General features: G+C 40.3%; 1 protein-coding gene and 1 long non-coding RNA gene across 7 annotated transcripts in view; one reads left to right on the top strand and one right to left on the bottom strand.

Annotated features, from left to right (window-relative positions):
• Positions 1-14,708, top strand: part of LOC106731765 (uncharacterized) — a 74,730-nt gene that overhangs the window by 25,810 nt on the left and 34,212 nt on the right. The window contains exon 5 of one of the 5 annotated variants that reach the window (XR_012901566.1): positions 7,875-8,100. The exons of 3 other annotated variants lie outside the window; for them this stretch is intronic. This is a non-coding gene — a long non-coding RNA (uncharacterized LOC106731765). Of the gene's footprint in view, positions 1-1,237; positions 1,575-7,874; positions 8,101-14,708 lie in introns of those variants that run through there. One more of the 5 variants, XR_012901564.1, reaches the window with a different exon arrangement.
• The window catches only part of CDH7 (cadherin 7), a 116,694-nt gene that overhangs the window by 74,764 nt on the left and 27,222 nt on the right, over positions 1-14,708 (bottom strand). The window lies entirely within an intron of this gene.

The following is a 14,708-nucleotide window of genomic DNA, read 5'->3' as shown; positions in this document are numbered from 1 at the left end:
AGGGCAGGGGACTGTATTCGATGACTTCTCAAGGTCCCTTCCAGTTGTAGTGTTCTATGTCGATGGTAGTTGTTCACTGCTAAAGGCTTCACTGATGTTCAGTGATGACACTTTTTCAAGATGGGCTTCCAGATCATCTGAAGAAGTGATTTTGCCCACAAAAGCTCATGATACTTTATATAACTTTGTTAGTCTCTTTGGGCATGTCTACACTAGGAAATTATTTCAAAATAACTGAATTTGAAATAATAACTCCTGAAATAACTATTTTGAAATAAGCTTATTCCCCAAGGAAAGCAGGAGTACAGATTTCGAAATAACCAGCCTGTTGTTCAAAATAACGGGCTTGGTAGTGTGGATGCGCTGCTTATAATTTTAAAATAAGGAGAGTTATTTCAAAATATCTCCCTAGTATAGACAAGGGCTAAGGTGCCTCAGGATTACTCATTGTTTTTAAAGTTACATATTAACACAGCTACCCCTCTGAGACTTTTAAAAGTGTTCTTCATCAGTCACTATTATTGTCTGCTTAAAGTTGCAGTTTGATAAAGATTTCTGTAGGGCAGACCGCTGGATGGATGAGTAGCTGAGATATCCCTTTACAAAATTAGAAATAATGGTCAAGACAATACCAGTTCACATCATCTTTTTCTCTTGCTCATTTTTATTTATATTGCTTTTCTATGTTTTCTTCTTTCCCAAGATTTATTTTTCTTTTTTGTAAACCAATACGTTGCTGAAACTTTAACCTCAGTAACAAGAATGAAGTAATTTAATTCAATATTACACCAGACCAAATCAGTGTCAATAATGCTGTAATTCAGGAAATCAGCCACATTTGTAAAGGTTTAACACATGCTTAAAACTTGCATTGAAGTCAATGGATCTTAAACAAATGTTTAAAGCTAAGCACATGTGTAAGTGGTTTCCTGACCGGGGGCCTTAATGTGCATGTAAAGCAAGGTTATTTTAATGAACGGAAATGTGGTTACGAGAAGGAAGTACTGTACAGACTAACTGCAAGAAGCAACATTAAAAGTCGATGGGATTCCATTATATAAATTCAGAGTGTAACTGTTCAGTATTCAGAACAAGCTGAAGTATAGCATGCACAGTAAATATGGATGTTTCAGAGTCTGTCTTAAATTGTTCAGATCATTTAAAGTGATCCCCAGTGGAAAAGTGCTTTAAATGGTTTGGTTTCTTCTAAAATTTTTCTTAACATTAACATTTGCAGGTCTACTGGGACTTCTGAATATAACCACATTCGTCTCCGGGTAATGAATTAAATTTGTATAGGCACTTTGACTATAGCTTAATGGGGGCAAATACAAACCACCTCCAAGTGGCATGGATGGCCAATATCAATATAACTGCGATTAGAACCTACCCACTTCAATGGGAATGGAGTGGGTTTACAGTGAATGGTGTAATGCCAGTCTAGAGGTTTGAGGGGACAATTTTTCCCTTTCCTATTCCTTTGAGTATGCAGAATGTTAAATAAGTAAAACTCCCTGTAACATTTAATACGCTCAGTTGAAGACATTAATTCATTAAAATCAAAGTTCATTCTGTATGTGTTTGTGTGTGTATATATATGCAGCTTTTCTGACCAAAATAATTAATATCAGAAAAAAGACATGATTTTTTAAATCTATTTTTCATACTTAAGCCATTGTCTGTTTTTCTTGTAAATTAGCCTCCACTGTTAATTGCTGGTGATACAATGAATTTATGTTCAATTTACAACCAAATGGTAAGAAATAAGTGAAACAGTATGTACTGTTTTACTCTCAATATGTGGGGTTGCTAAATCTACATTAAAATTCAAATTGTGCCATCTCTGTGTTAATCCTGAAACTGTCTGGATTCTACTGAAAATGTAGAAAGTTTCTGTTTAGAAGCTCTTTTCTGATGGTTCCAATATTCTATGTACCACTGGGCACTTCAGATTTACATAAATACCTGATTCTATGACACAAATATTTCATTTTACCATAACAAAAGACTTTCCATAGTATAAGCAATCTGAATGTACAGAGACTCCCAAACAAAATAGAGGAAATTAGCGTACTTTTATCTAATCATCAGTTTAATGTTGTTTTTCCCTCTAAATGAACTCTGGTAAGATAAGAATAGAAATGATAGTGCACTCCCACTATCCCAAAAGGACACTTCATGTATTTTAAAGATTGTGATCGTCATGAAGGTAGAGGAGTTATTTACATTGGTTACTTCATTAACTGCAAACTAAATTGGTTTCTTTAAATTTCTTTCCATGTACATCAAACCTGTTAAATTTACGGTTACTTGCATGCCTGTGATATTTCTTGATTATGCATATTACCAACCATTTTCTAAAGGAAACTTTTATTACAGTGTCTAAGCACCTCCTTTTTAAACCTGAATCCCCTGTTGTTTTTAAAGATAAGAGTTTAAATCAGTGTAATACTTGCCCCCAGCGTTCAAGACTGATCTTTGCTAAGTTTCACTTGACACAGCATGTAAACTTCTTCACCAGATTGTTTGAGCACTCTCAAAGCTTAATTGATCCAATTTGCATCTCTCATCTTGGCAGAATTGTGTATCATTTCTATCCTCTTGGACTAAGTGATCGCAATCTAATCACTTTGTGTACAAAGCATATGGCAGATTTCCAATTCCTTTGCTATCCCCTCCCATGCACCCATGTTAAAGCTTTCTAATTCTACAAGCAATCTGATCTTCCAGTATTTTTACAGGATTATTGTCACATTGATTGGCCTTCTGTCACCAATTATAGCACTTGAAATCCAATGTACTTTTTTCAGCACAAAGCATTTTTACTTTGTCTAACACATTTTTGTGGGCTTTTCTATAACAGTTTTATTTAACACACTGTTCACGTTAATTAATCATGTTTATGGGGGTAGCCCCCTACATGGCCAGATCTTCTGGTGTTAATCAGTATAGCTCCACTGACTTCAATGAAAATATGTAAATTTATACCAACTGAAAATCTGTTTGTATATTTTATGGAAGAAAATAATCGGTCATTTCTTCATTGCCCCAAATATTATATATTTGAAGGGACTTTAAAGAGCTGTACCAATTTTTCACCCAATTTATAACTTTCCAAGGGAAAAAGTTATTTTCATACTATTGAGATATATATGTATATATCTCAATAGTCTGACTATCTATATATCTCAATAGTTTGAAAGTAACTTTTTCCCCTGGAAAATTAGAAATTGGGTGAAAAATTGGTACAGCTCTTTAAAGTGTTAATCTTTCAAATGTTAATTATGCTTTTGTACATGTATTATTTTTCACTTAGGATATGTCTACACAGCAGCATTATTTCAGAATAACTGACATTATTTTTAAATACTATAGTCCACATTTACACACAAGCAGTTATTTCGACATAATGTCATAATAATGTTCAGCTGGAGGACTGCTTACTCCAACTCCTGTAACCCTCAGGCTAGGTCTACATTGCACATTTTTGTGCAAGAAGATATGCAAATGAGGCATGGCAATGATTTGTATACCTAATGAACCACCATTTTGCACAAGGGAGTTTACACAGCTCCTTCTTGTGCAAAAAGCCTTCTTGCGCAAGAGCCATTCTGCCGCTTATTTTCAGGCAGAACAGCTCTTGTGCAAAAGCCCCTTGTGCAAAAATGGAACTCATTAGGTATGCAAATGAGGCGCAGCAATATTCATCGCCATAGCTGATTTGCATATCTTCTTGCACAAGAATGCACAATGTAGACATAGCCTTATTGTATGAGGAGTAAAGGAAGTTGGCGAAAGAGTGCTCTAGCTTGAAATAACTGCTGTGTAGACAGCACCAAAAGCTGAATTAAGCTATTTTGACTTAAGCTACGCAATTAGCTTAGCTCAAGTTGCATAGCTTATTTCAAGTTTAGCCCTGCTGTGTAGACATACCCTTACCTAAGAGTGGCTGGTCCCAATCTTTCTCCCTACCTAAAATGAGCATGTTACCATAACCATCCTTAAATAAATAGGTAATCTCTTCAGAAATTGCATTACATATGTATTAATGAGGTCTAGCTGTCTCAAATGAAACAAACAAATTTAAAAAAAAATCTAAAACAAACTGGTCAAATCAATGAAGACCGAGGATGAATAAACTTCAAAAATAATTAAAACCAGCCCTAGAGTTAAATGGAAAATTCTATTTCAACTAAATTTTCAGCTCAAGGTTTGATCTTAATTCCCTGTATGTCCCCAACCACCATTACCAAAATTCTATTTTAAAAAATGAGCATCAGGCCCATTTTACTTGCTGTCCTCTGCACTCAATTCTCCTACCAGATGCCCCTTCCCTCCCAGGATCCAAAGACAATTAGTCGCCCAGTATTCCTGCACTAGTTGACTGTTGTTGTTTTTTCTATGCTCAGCTTTGCTGTTGTATCTTGTTTTTTCTGTATCCTTCTAATCATATTTGTTAAACAAAGCTTAAGAGGAGCAGACAGGGAGCTTTCCCCTCCCCCCCTTCCATTTAAAAATATGTGAACACACTTAAAGCACGTATTTTACAGGACATGGATAGTATAAAAATTAGAATTGATGGCCACGTCTAAGAGGGTGCTGGGTACCATCGGACCTGCAATGCCACTGCAGATGATTAAGTAAACACAGGAAAGACTAAATGATGTGTAGATGACTTATGAAATCTCAGAGTGAGAACCTTTCCTTATAGATGCAATAAGACTGCTGTTAGAGGAATCCAAGCCTCTGCTGTTCTAGATACCTGATCTGTTTCACGCTCTTGGAACTTGAAAGGAATCCAACCACTGCCTGAATCTCAGATTACCTCTATGTGTTGGAACCTGCTTCCCCACCACTGATTCCTCTGGGTACAGTGCTGAACTGTCAGAAAACTGGTACTTAAACACACACCCCTCTAACAAAATTCCATCCCAAAGGTGAAGGCTTTGGGTTTACAGTTGAAAGGCATGTCTTCAGGTAAACCACTACAACAGTATAAGGGTTGTGATTTAAGTGTTAACATACATTTAATGATGCACACATGGGAGCATACAGATCATACACAATAGTAAACATCTGAAACTGCAATATCCCTCACTTTCTAGGGGTATGTCTACACTACCCTCCTAGTTCGAACTAGGAGGGTAATATAGGCATACCGCACTTGCAAATGAAGCCCGGGATTTGAATTTCCTGGGCTTCATTTGCATAAGCGGGGCTCCGCCATTTTTAAAACCCCGCTCGTTCGAACCCTGTGCCGCGCGGCTACACGGGGCACAAACTAGGTAGTTCGAACTAGGCTTCCTAGTTCAAACTACCGTTACTGCTCATTCCACATGAAGTAACGGTAGTTCGAACTAGGAAGCCTAGTTCGAACTACCTAGTTTGTGCCCCGTGTAGCCGCGCGGCACAGGGTTCGAACGAGCGGGGTTTTAAAAATGGCGGAGCCCCTCTTATGCAAATGAAGCCCAGGAAATTCAAATCCCGGGCTTCATTTGCAAGTGCAGTATGCCTACATTACCCTGCTAGTTCGAACTAGCGGGGTAGTGTAGACATACCCTCTCTCACCCTTCCCTTGTGAGCCCTGGGGGAACAATTGGGGTCTTGGTAGGCAAGATGTCTCCTGCTCATGTAGGGTATAGCTGGTCTCTCTCCCACCTGGAGTCCCTTCTCAGCTTCTGTGACCTTGTTCGATCCTATACCACACTTATGGGGGCCGCTCACGCATTTCCAGAATTCCGGACATTCTGATACTTCTGGGAATGGTGTGACCCAATTGGTGTGACCTTGTTCACACAGTGCATATGAGATCATGCTGCATAAAAGACACAATTTTGAAGAGTATGCCACTCTGACCTATGGGCATAACTTTGCACACATGGAGCATGTGGTGTCAGGCTGGTGAGGGGCAGAGCAGTTCATTCTTCAAAGTGGTGTTCCCCATCTGATGCCAGACGAACCCCTAATGGGATTTGTATAAGTACTGAATGGGAAACAAACCACCCAGAAAGAGGACTGTCTGGTATAAAACCAGAAAAAATGGCTTGCTTACTCACATTTTCTCTTCTTGCATACTCTACTCCTCCAGTTTCTCTGTGGCTAGCTGTTTAAACCCGGCTAGGGTCCTTTGCTCTGTCTCTGAAGTAACTTTCCACTGCTCTTGCCTTCCTCTCCTCCCTTCAGAAGAGTTAAACGAAGACTAGCTTTCTAAGGATGCAGCTCATTCATTGTTCAAGTGTTTGTGTCACCAACCCATTGTTTCTCTGGTGTGTAGGTGCTATCCTGGTACCAGGGCAGTATAATTTTTGGTGGTTCCCAGAATGGGTCCAAGTAGAGTCATCCCATCCATAGGACAGACTTGGGCAACTGCTTCAGGCCCCATGCTTGGGGAGCCCCATGCTTGAATGGGACATGGAGTGAGGGCTTATGGGATGGGGTGGAATGGGGCGCAAAGGGGATGGATCAGGGATGGGAAAAGATAGCACAGAGCACAGTGGGGGAGGCAGAACTTGGGATGTCACTGCAGCCAGCTCCAGGCCCTCCACTAGCCACTCAAGTAATCTTGAATACCGTGTCCCCTGAGTCAGAGCGCCCCCCCCCCCCCCAAAGCATGGGGCCCAGGGCAGTTGACCTAGTCTATCCTATGGATGGGACAGATCTGAAAATATGAGCCCAAACTTTGATGGAGCCAGGCCCATGTTTCTGAATATTGGTGGAGCATGGGCAAGATAGCACTCTACAACTTGCTGCTTAGTGCTACAGAGCTGAGTGCTACAGAGCTTGTCTGAAGTGATGGACATACAGATACTCAGGACACAACCATTTTTCATTATTCAACCTCTTACTATGAATCTGAATTCAAAAGTGATACAGAAGATTTTGATTCATTACAGTACGCTGGATGGATATGTGAATACGAAGGTGCTATCTAAATACCACATTTTGTTTTGGGAAACAAGAGCGGAATGCTAGCCTAGTAATAGAGCTCTGGAAAGCTTTGAGTCTATGCAGTGGAAAAATATTGGTTTGGACAGAGGGGAAATATTTGTATGAAATACCTAAAACATAAAAGCTATTTACTTGCCAAGAAACTGATTCAATCAGCCCTACCAATTAAAACAGATGTAATAATAGAAATGTTTGGAGAAAAACAGGCCTGCATGTAACATGTATTGGTCTCCGAAACATTACTGGTTAAAAATGGCATTGTGAGAATCTGTATTTATTGCCTCTCAATGATTCGCATATCAAATGACTCAGTAAAAAGCAAACTGTTTATCTTGCAACCTTAATCTAGTGTGTAAGCTGTGTTCTACCATTCTCCAGCATCTTCACTAGATATAAAAGTTCTGCAAGAAATTATGTCTTCAGTTACACCAGGAAAAACCATCTGGTTTTCAAATTCTGCCCCTATGAAATGTAAATCACATGGCCTGCAACTGGATTAAAACTCAAAGAATTCTGTACATCACACGTGCATGCATACACATACACACACACACACACACACACACACACACACACACACACACACACACACACTGAAAACAAACCACTATAAGCACTGTTGGCTCATCAGGATAAAGAAAAATAAGACGCAGAAAAAAGTATTTTTGTTGACAAAGAAAGCAAATATGACTCTCACGGAGAACTGATCTCTTCTGTAAGCACCATTTTACATAGTCACTTTTCAGAGAAAAATCACACTTGAAACTAATATATGGAAATATACAATAAGACTTTGAAACATTCTAAAAGGACATCCAACTTTTAGTATGAATTTCCTCTAGTTAATTATCAATATCAAAGTTTAATTATGTGTGCTACTTCATTATAATTTTTAACAGTAACACTACGCTTTATTTGTATTATAGGAGTTCGAATGAGCCCCAGATATATTAGGAGCTGTACAAAAATGAAACAAAAAGATGGTCCCTGCCCCAACACGTTTACAGTCTTAGAACTGTACCATGTCTTTGTTCACTGGTTCAATAAACTTTACAACAGATTTTAGGGATGCAAATATGGACAAGCATATTTCTTTTTTCAAAACTCTGTATATCTTCTTGAGTCGAAATAATATATTCTAGCATTTATGAATGCCACCCCACTAAAATAACTGCTAAAATATCGTTTTATCCTCTGTCACATACAATTAAAGAATGTCTTACTCTTTTGGATTGGAAAAGCCTCCACACTATGGGTGTCTACACACTACCAGGTTTTTTCGAAAAAAAGTAGCCTTTTTTCAAAAAAAAATTCACCTGCATCTAGACTGTAGCTGCATTCTTTCGAAAGTAAATTGAAAGAATGCGGCAGTTTTTTCAATCGTGGTAAACCTCATTTTAGGAGGAATAATGCCTTTTTTCAAAAGTACTCTTTGGGGAAAAGGCGCTATTGAATGCAAACTGTGCTTTTTCGAAAGAGAGCATCTAGATTCTCTTTCGAAAAAGTGGCTCGCTTTTTCAAAAAATCTGCTTGTAGTCTAGACGCTCTCTTTCAAAAGAGGCTTGTAGTCTAGATATAGCATATATGATATAAACAACTACAAAACCTCCATTGTCTCTAACTAAGCTAGCAGCATATCTTGGATTTGTTAGTAGACTAGGAAACTGTTGAAACCTTGTCCATCATCAATAGTGCTCACACTTTCAACAGAACAGTTTAATCACTGGTAAAACAGTCTGGCTGTGTCTAGACTGGCAAGTTTTTCCACAAAATCATATGCTTTTGCAGAAAAAACTTGCCAGCTGTCTACACTGGCCACTTGAATTTCCGCAAGAACACTGACGATCTCATGTAAGATCGTCAGTGTTCTTGCGGAAATACTGTGCTGCTCCTGTTCGGGCAAAAGCCCTCTTGCGCAAATCATTTGCGCAAGAGGGCCAGTGTAGACAGCACAGTACTGTTTTGTGCAAAAAAGCCCCGATGGCTAAAATGGCGATCGGGGCTTTTTTGCTCAAAAGCGTGCCTAGATTGGCACGGACTCTTTTCCGCAAAAAGTGCTTTTGCGGAAAAGCGTCCATGCCAATCTAGATGCTCTTTTCCGAAAATGCTTTTAACGGAAAATGGAAAACTTTTCCATTAAAAGCATTTCTGAAAAATCATGCCAGTGTAGATGTAGCCTCTGGTTTCATTCTGTTACTTTGTACAACCATGCTCCTGGAATTCACTGAACATTTCTGTACTGTCATTGATAAAAGGATACTTTCAGGTGTTATAATATTGGGACTCAATGAAAACTTTTAATACTGTTAATCACTCTACTCTTTATTACAACTTTATTCTTCTGATCTTAATGATCAAACCTTAATTTGTTTCATATGCTATCTTGCTAATCATTCTGTAAAGCAATTTTCCAGTGAAGTGAATCTGAGCTACAATTGTTAATCCTTAATACCGTGGTGCAAGGCAGTGTTCCTATTTCCTCTCGATAGCTTAAAAATTTCACCAATATTGGTACAAAATGCATGAGAATGGAATGCATTGGTGAGTGTGTATGAAAGGTCCTCCTCTAGGGTCAATCCATGGAAATTATAAATTTATGATAGCCCCTCCCAAACAGTGCTGACCTTTCAGTTCAAACTTTCAAGACTCATGTTTTTAATTCTGGACATTCCTATATCAATATATGGTGCATGCGACAAGATAGCAACCTTCTAAAGAGGTCAATGGGACCAGATGTACTTAATTTATCTCCCTCTTCCCTTTTAGTTTTTGTAATTAGTAAAACCAGAAAATGTCCTGAATTAACACACTAAAGTCTCGATTTGGAAAGTTATAGGTATCCCAAAATAGCTACTTTGTGTCTACACAAGCCACCCATTATTTAAAATATTTTTTGAAATAATTGGTGCGTTATTTCTCCATTCTGGTAAACCTCATTGCATGAGAGATAAGGGATGGGTTGAAATAGCATGTCATTTTGAAATGTGGTGCTGCGTAGACGTGCCAAATTTCAAAATAAGCTATTTTGAAATAGATCGTAAATAAGATACACAATTTGCAGAGAAGCTACAATATATGTACATTTCTGGACTTTTGGTTCCCAGGAAGAGACTGAAAAAACTGGGATTGGGTGGAAAAAAAGGGCAATAACAATAATCTGAGAGGTAAAGCAGTGGCTCACAGCCTTTCCAGACTACTGTACCCCTGTAAGGAATTTGATTTGTTTTCCAAACTTCCAAGTTACACCTCACTTGAAAATTACTTGTTTACAAAATAAGAGATAAAAATTAAAGTGTCACAACACAGCATTACTGAAATTTGCTTACTTGATATTTTTACTATATTATTCTGAAATATACCTTTTGAAATATTTATACTGTACTTGCATTTCAGTGTATAGTATATAAAGCAGTCGGCCTGAAATGTACTGACTTTGCTAATGCTTTTTATGTAGCTTGTTGCAAAAATAGGAAAATCTCTAGACAAGCTGATGTACCTACAGATGACCTCTGCATATCCCTGGTTGAGAACTGCTGGGCTAGATGGCAGAATAATGAGGAAAAATTATAAGAGTAAAATATACATACTCCTTGACTGAAAAACAGCTACATGGATGCAGGAAGGGGCATATTAAGAGTGTACAAATATTTGAAGAGTATAAACAGCCAGCAATGAGAAGGGGTTAATTAAAGGTCTTCAAATAAATCACAGTTCTGTAACTTAAAAGGGAAACATAAAAATACATAAGAGTTAAGAATGTTTATAACATGTAACTTGAACACCTTTTATGGAACACTAGTTAAAATGATGTACTCATTTATAGTATCCTATGTATGCCGCTGTGACATATCTATGAAAAATGGATATATGCTTCCCAGATTGTGACTAAAAATTTTTCATTGTTGTAGAATCACACGCTAAAATTATAAAACAGAATACTTTTGTAAGCTTATAGAAAAAAAAGTTGAACTGTCTTTGACTCCCTAGCAGACAGGAACTTTAAGTTAATACTTCAATATGAAATATTTTAACAGCTTATCCGCCTGATACCGTATCTGAGGCTATATCCATCATATCAGAGGGTATGTCTACACTACAAAGTTAATTCGAACTAACGGACGTTAGTTCAAATTAACTTTGATAGGCGCTACACTAGCATTCCGTTAGTTCGAACTTAATTAGAACTAGCGGAGCGCTTAGTTCGAACTAGGAAAACCTCATTTTACGAGGATTAAGCCTAGTTCGAACTAGCTACTTTGAATTAAGGGGTGTGTAGCCCCTTAATTCGAACTAATGGGAGGCTAGCCCTGCCCAGGTTTCCCTGGCGGCCACTCTGGCCAACACCAGGGAAACTCGTCTGCCCCCCTCCTGGCCCCGGACCCCTTAAAGGGGCACGGGCTGGCTACGGTGCCCATGCCAGGTGCAAGCCTGCCAGCACCCAGCCAGCAGATCCTGCACCTGGCACGGATTGAGCCACCCACCCGATGCCCTCCAGCCCTCCCCCTCTTGCCCGGGACCCGCCTGGTCTAGTTCGGACATCGTGGACCTCGTCCACAACCTCCGCACTAGGCACAGGAAAGTGGCCGTCTAGGGCAGGAGAGCTGCCAGCCTGGCCACTCAGGAGCAGGTGTGCATGAAAATCAAGGTGGTCCACTGAGACCCCCGACTCTGAGCCCTGAGCTTACAATAGCCGTCCTGGGTCAGACCAAAGGTCCATCTAGCCCAGTAGCCTGTCTGCTGACAGCGGCCAACCCTAGGGACCCTGGAGGGGATGGACCGAAGACAGTGACCTAGCCAGTTGTCTCGTGCCATCCCTCTCCAGCCTTCCACAAACCTTGGGCAGGGACACCACTCCTACCCCCTGACTAATAGCACTCCATGGACCCAACCTCCATGACTTGATCTCACTTCCCTTTAAACTCTGTTCTAGTTGTAGCCTTCACAGCCTCCTGCAGCAAGGAGTTCCACAGGTTGACTCTTTGCTTTGTGAAGAACAACTTTCTGTTACTAGTTTGAAGCCTGCTACCCATTCCTTTCCTTTGGTGTCCTCTAGTCCTTCTATTGTTGGAACTAATGAAGAACTTTTCTGTATGCACCCTCTCCACCCAACTCCTGCTTTTAGAGACCTCTAGCCTGTCCCCCCTCCGTCTCCTCTTTTCTAAGCTGAAACGTCCCAGTCTCTTTAGCCTCTCTTTATATGGGACCTGTTCCCAACCCCTGATTATTTTAGTTGCCCTCCCCTCTCCGAGCCTCTCTCTTTCCCTCTCCCACCTCCTTTTCCCAGTCTCCCCCAGTTTTGTTCAATAAAGACAGATTTCATTTTGGAAGACACGTTATCTTTATTTTGTACATCAAGAAGAGGGGCTAGGGAAGGGTAAGTGGAAGGACGTGAGGGAGGAATGGGGAGGACTGGGCTGGCTCTGCGGGCTTCTGGGGGTGGAAGCTCTCCTGCAGCCCCCCAATTGCCTCCTCTCCCCAGATGGCAGCCTGCGGCAAGTGCAGCCGGGCTGATGGCCGAGTGGTGTGATGTCCCCAGTGTGGGTAGTCTGGGCAATCCAAGCCAGGACTGCTTTGCAAGCGGGGCACCCCTGAGAACTGTCTGTCCGGGGTGGGGGTCGGGACCCTTTAAGCACAGCCCTCGGCTAGCCTGAGACAGCATCTCCACGCTCTAAGTCCTCCTCTGATGTCCTGCCGGCACTGCTTCCGGCCATCCTTAAGGGTCCACTTAATGTGGACATGCTAGTTCGAATTAGCAAAACGCTAATTCAAACTAGTTTTTTAGTCTGGATCCGTTAGTTCGAATTAGCTTAGTTCGAATTAACTAATTCGAACTAAGTTAGTTCGAATTAACGTTGTAGTGTAGACATACCCTAAGGGAATGTCTAAACTATTTTTTTTTCGAAAGAGAATATGCAAATTCCGATCTCACTTTCAAAAGAGGATCTCTTGAAAGTGAAAGTAGTCTAGACGCATTTTTTTCGGGGAAAAAACCCTTTTTAGAAAAAAACGTGTAAACCTCATTTTTTAAGGAAAAGCATTTTTTCAAAAGGTTTTTTTTTTTCAAAAAAATCCTGCGTCCAGACTACTTTCACTTTTGAAAGATCCTCTTTCAAACGTGAGATCAAATGTAGATATTCAAATTCCCGCAGAATTTGCATATCCTCTTTTGAAAAAAAAACCCCACAGTCTAGACATCCCCTAAGTACTGCACACAGAGGTTGTAATTTGCCCCTCGTGTAAAAATCAGTGTGCTAGCCATAACCAGACTAGCTTGCTAAAAAGAGCAGTGAAGACATGGTGGAGCAGGCTCGCCACATGAGTACGTACAAAGGCTGGCTTGTAGGGTTGCCAGGTGTCCGGTTTTGAACCGGACAGTTTGGTATTTGAGGGTCCTGTCCAGGAAACCATTAAGAAAATACCGGACATATAAAATGTCCGGTGTTTTCTAATTAGGTAAGTTATATTATTATTAGGAGTATCAGTACCTAGTTGCGAACTGCCTGGCTGGTAGACACACACACACTGCGTGAGTGTGTCTACCAGCCAGGCAGTATGCAACTATGCGAGGGGCGGGACTGGGCTGAGGCGAGACTTGCTCATGCGTCACCAGGTCTTTGCGTGGGACGGGCAACGCCCTGGGATCTGCATGCACCTATGTCAGTCCCGCTCCCCGCCGGCCGATTTTCTCCCCCCTTTCCCTGCCCCCCCCCCAGCCCTGCTCCCCTCCCGACTGGTGTCCCCCCTCATCTGAGATCAAGTGTATCTGATATTTTTTTGAAGCCACCTGGTAACCCTACTGGCTTGCATAACCCATGGTGAGGTGTTCTCACTGACAATCATTGTGACCTAGCTAAAACAAAAATGTAACAAAAGCTTGCAAAATACAGCCTGACTGAAGTGCAGACAAAGCTTAAAAATCAGATTTGTTCCTAATTTTCTAGTGCCTTCCACAAAGACACAAACTTGTGAGCTTGAGACTCCTTTCACTCACACTGCTTTTACCCCAATCTAATTGACTAGATCCATTGAGTCCAATGCAGTTGCTCCTGATTTTCACAGTCATGAAAGGATAATGAGGCTTTGTGACTCCAATTCATTTCAGTGGAAGTCAGAAACCAAACATCACTTGGCAAATGTAGGGCTGTATTAATTTCTCTCGTTCCACAAAAAAGGTTAGAATATTTGGTTCAGATATTCCTTTCCCATTCCTAAAATGTATCCTGTTCGTCCATGGGTTCTATCAAGCACTAAGATAAATGACAGTCAATTGCACAGAACTTTTGGAAGTTAAGGCATGCTTTTTCCACTGCTAAACTGTGGAATATATTGCCACCTGTTGTCAAGAAATTATCAGTACTCATTTAATAATTTGTAGCATTAAATCTTATGACTGGATTTCAACAAAATGGACAGAATAATCTGATGGCCAAAAATAATATCAGTAATTATGCACATGCTATAACGGAACTACTAGCACTTATGCATCAGAGTGTACATTGATCATTTCCATTTGTACATTTTTGAAAATGGTTATATCACTGCTGTCCAGGGTTGCAACACCCATTCTAGGTGACTGGATATCAAGCTAGTAGAATGGCTACACCTTCGATATAATGGAGACATCAGGACTGAATCTTTAGCTCCATCCCACAGTACAATTAACAAAGTACATTAGAAAGTATTCTTCTGAAGTATTCTGTCTTGTCCCTGCTGGAGGAAGACTACTCTGTAGCACAGACTGAGACTCGTCTGAGACAATA

This window comes from Pelodiscus sinensis, chromosome 2 (genome assembly GCF_049634645.1).
Source record: "Pelodiscus sinensis isolate JC-2024 chromosome 2, ASM4963464v1, whole genome shotgun sequence".
In the NCBI taxonomy this organism is placed as follows: Eukaryota; Metazoa; Chordata; order Testudines; family Trionychidae; genus Pelodiscus; species Pelodiscus sinensis.
This window is presented reverse-complemented; position numbering and strand designations above follow the sequence as displayed.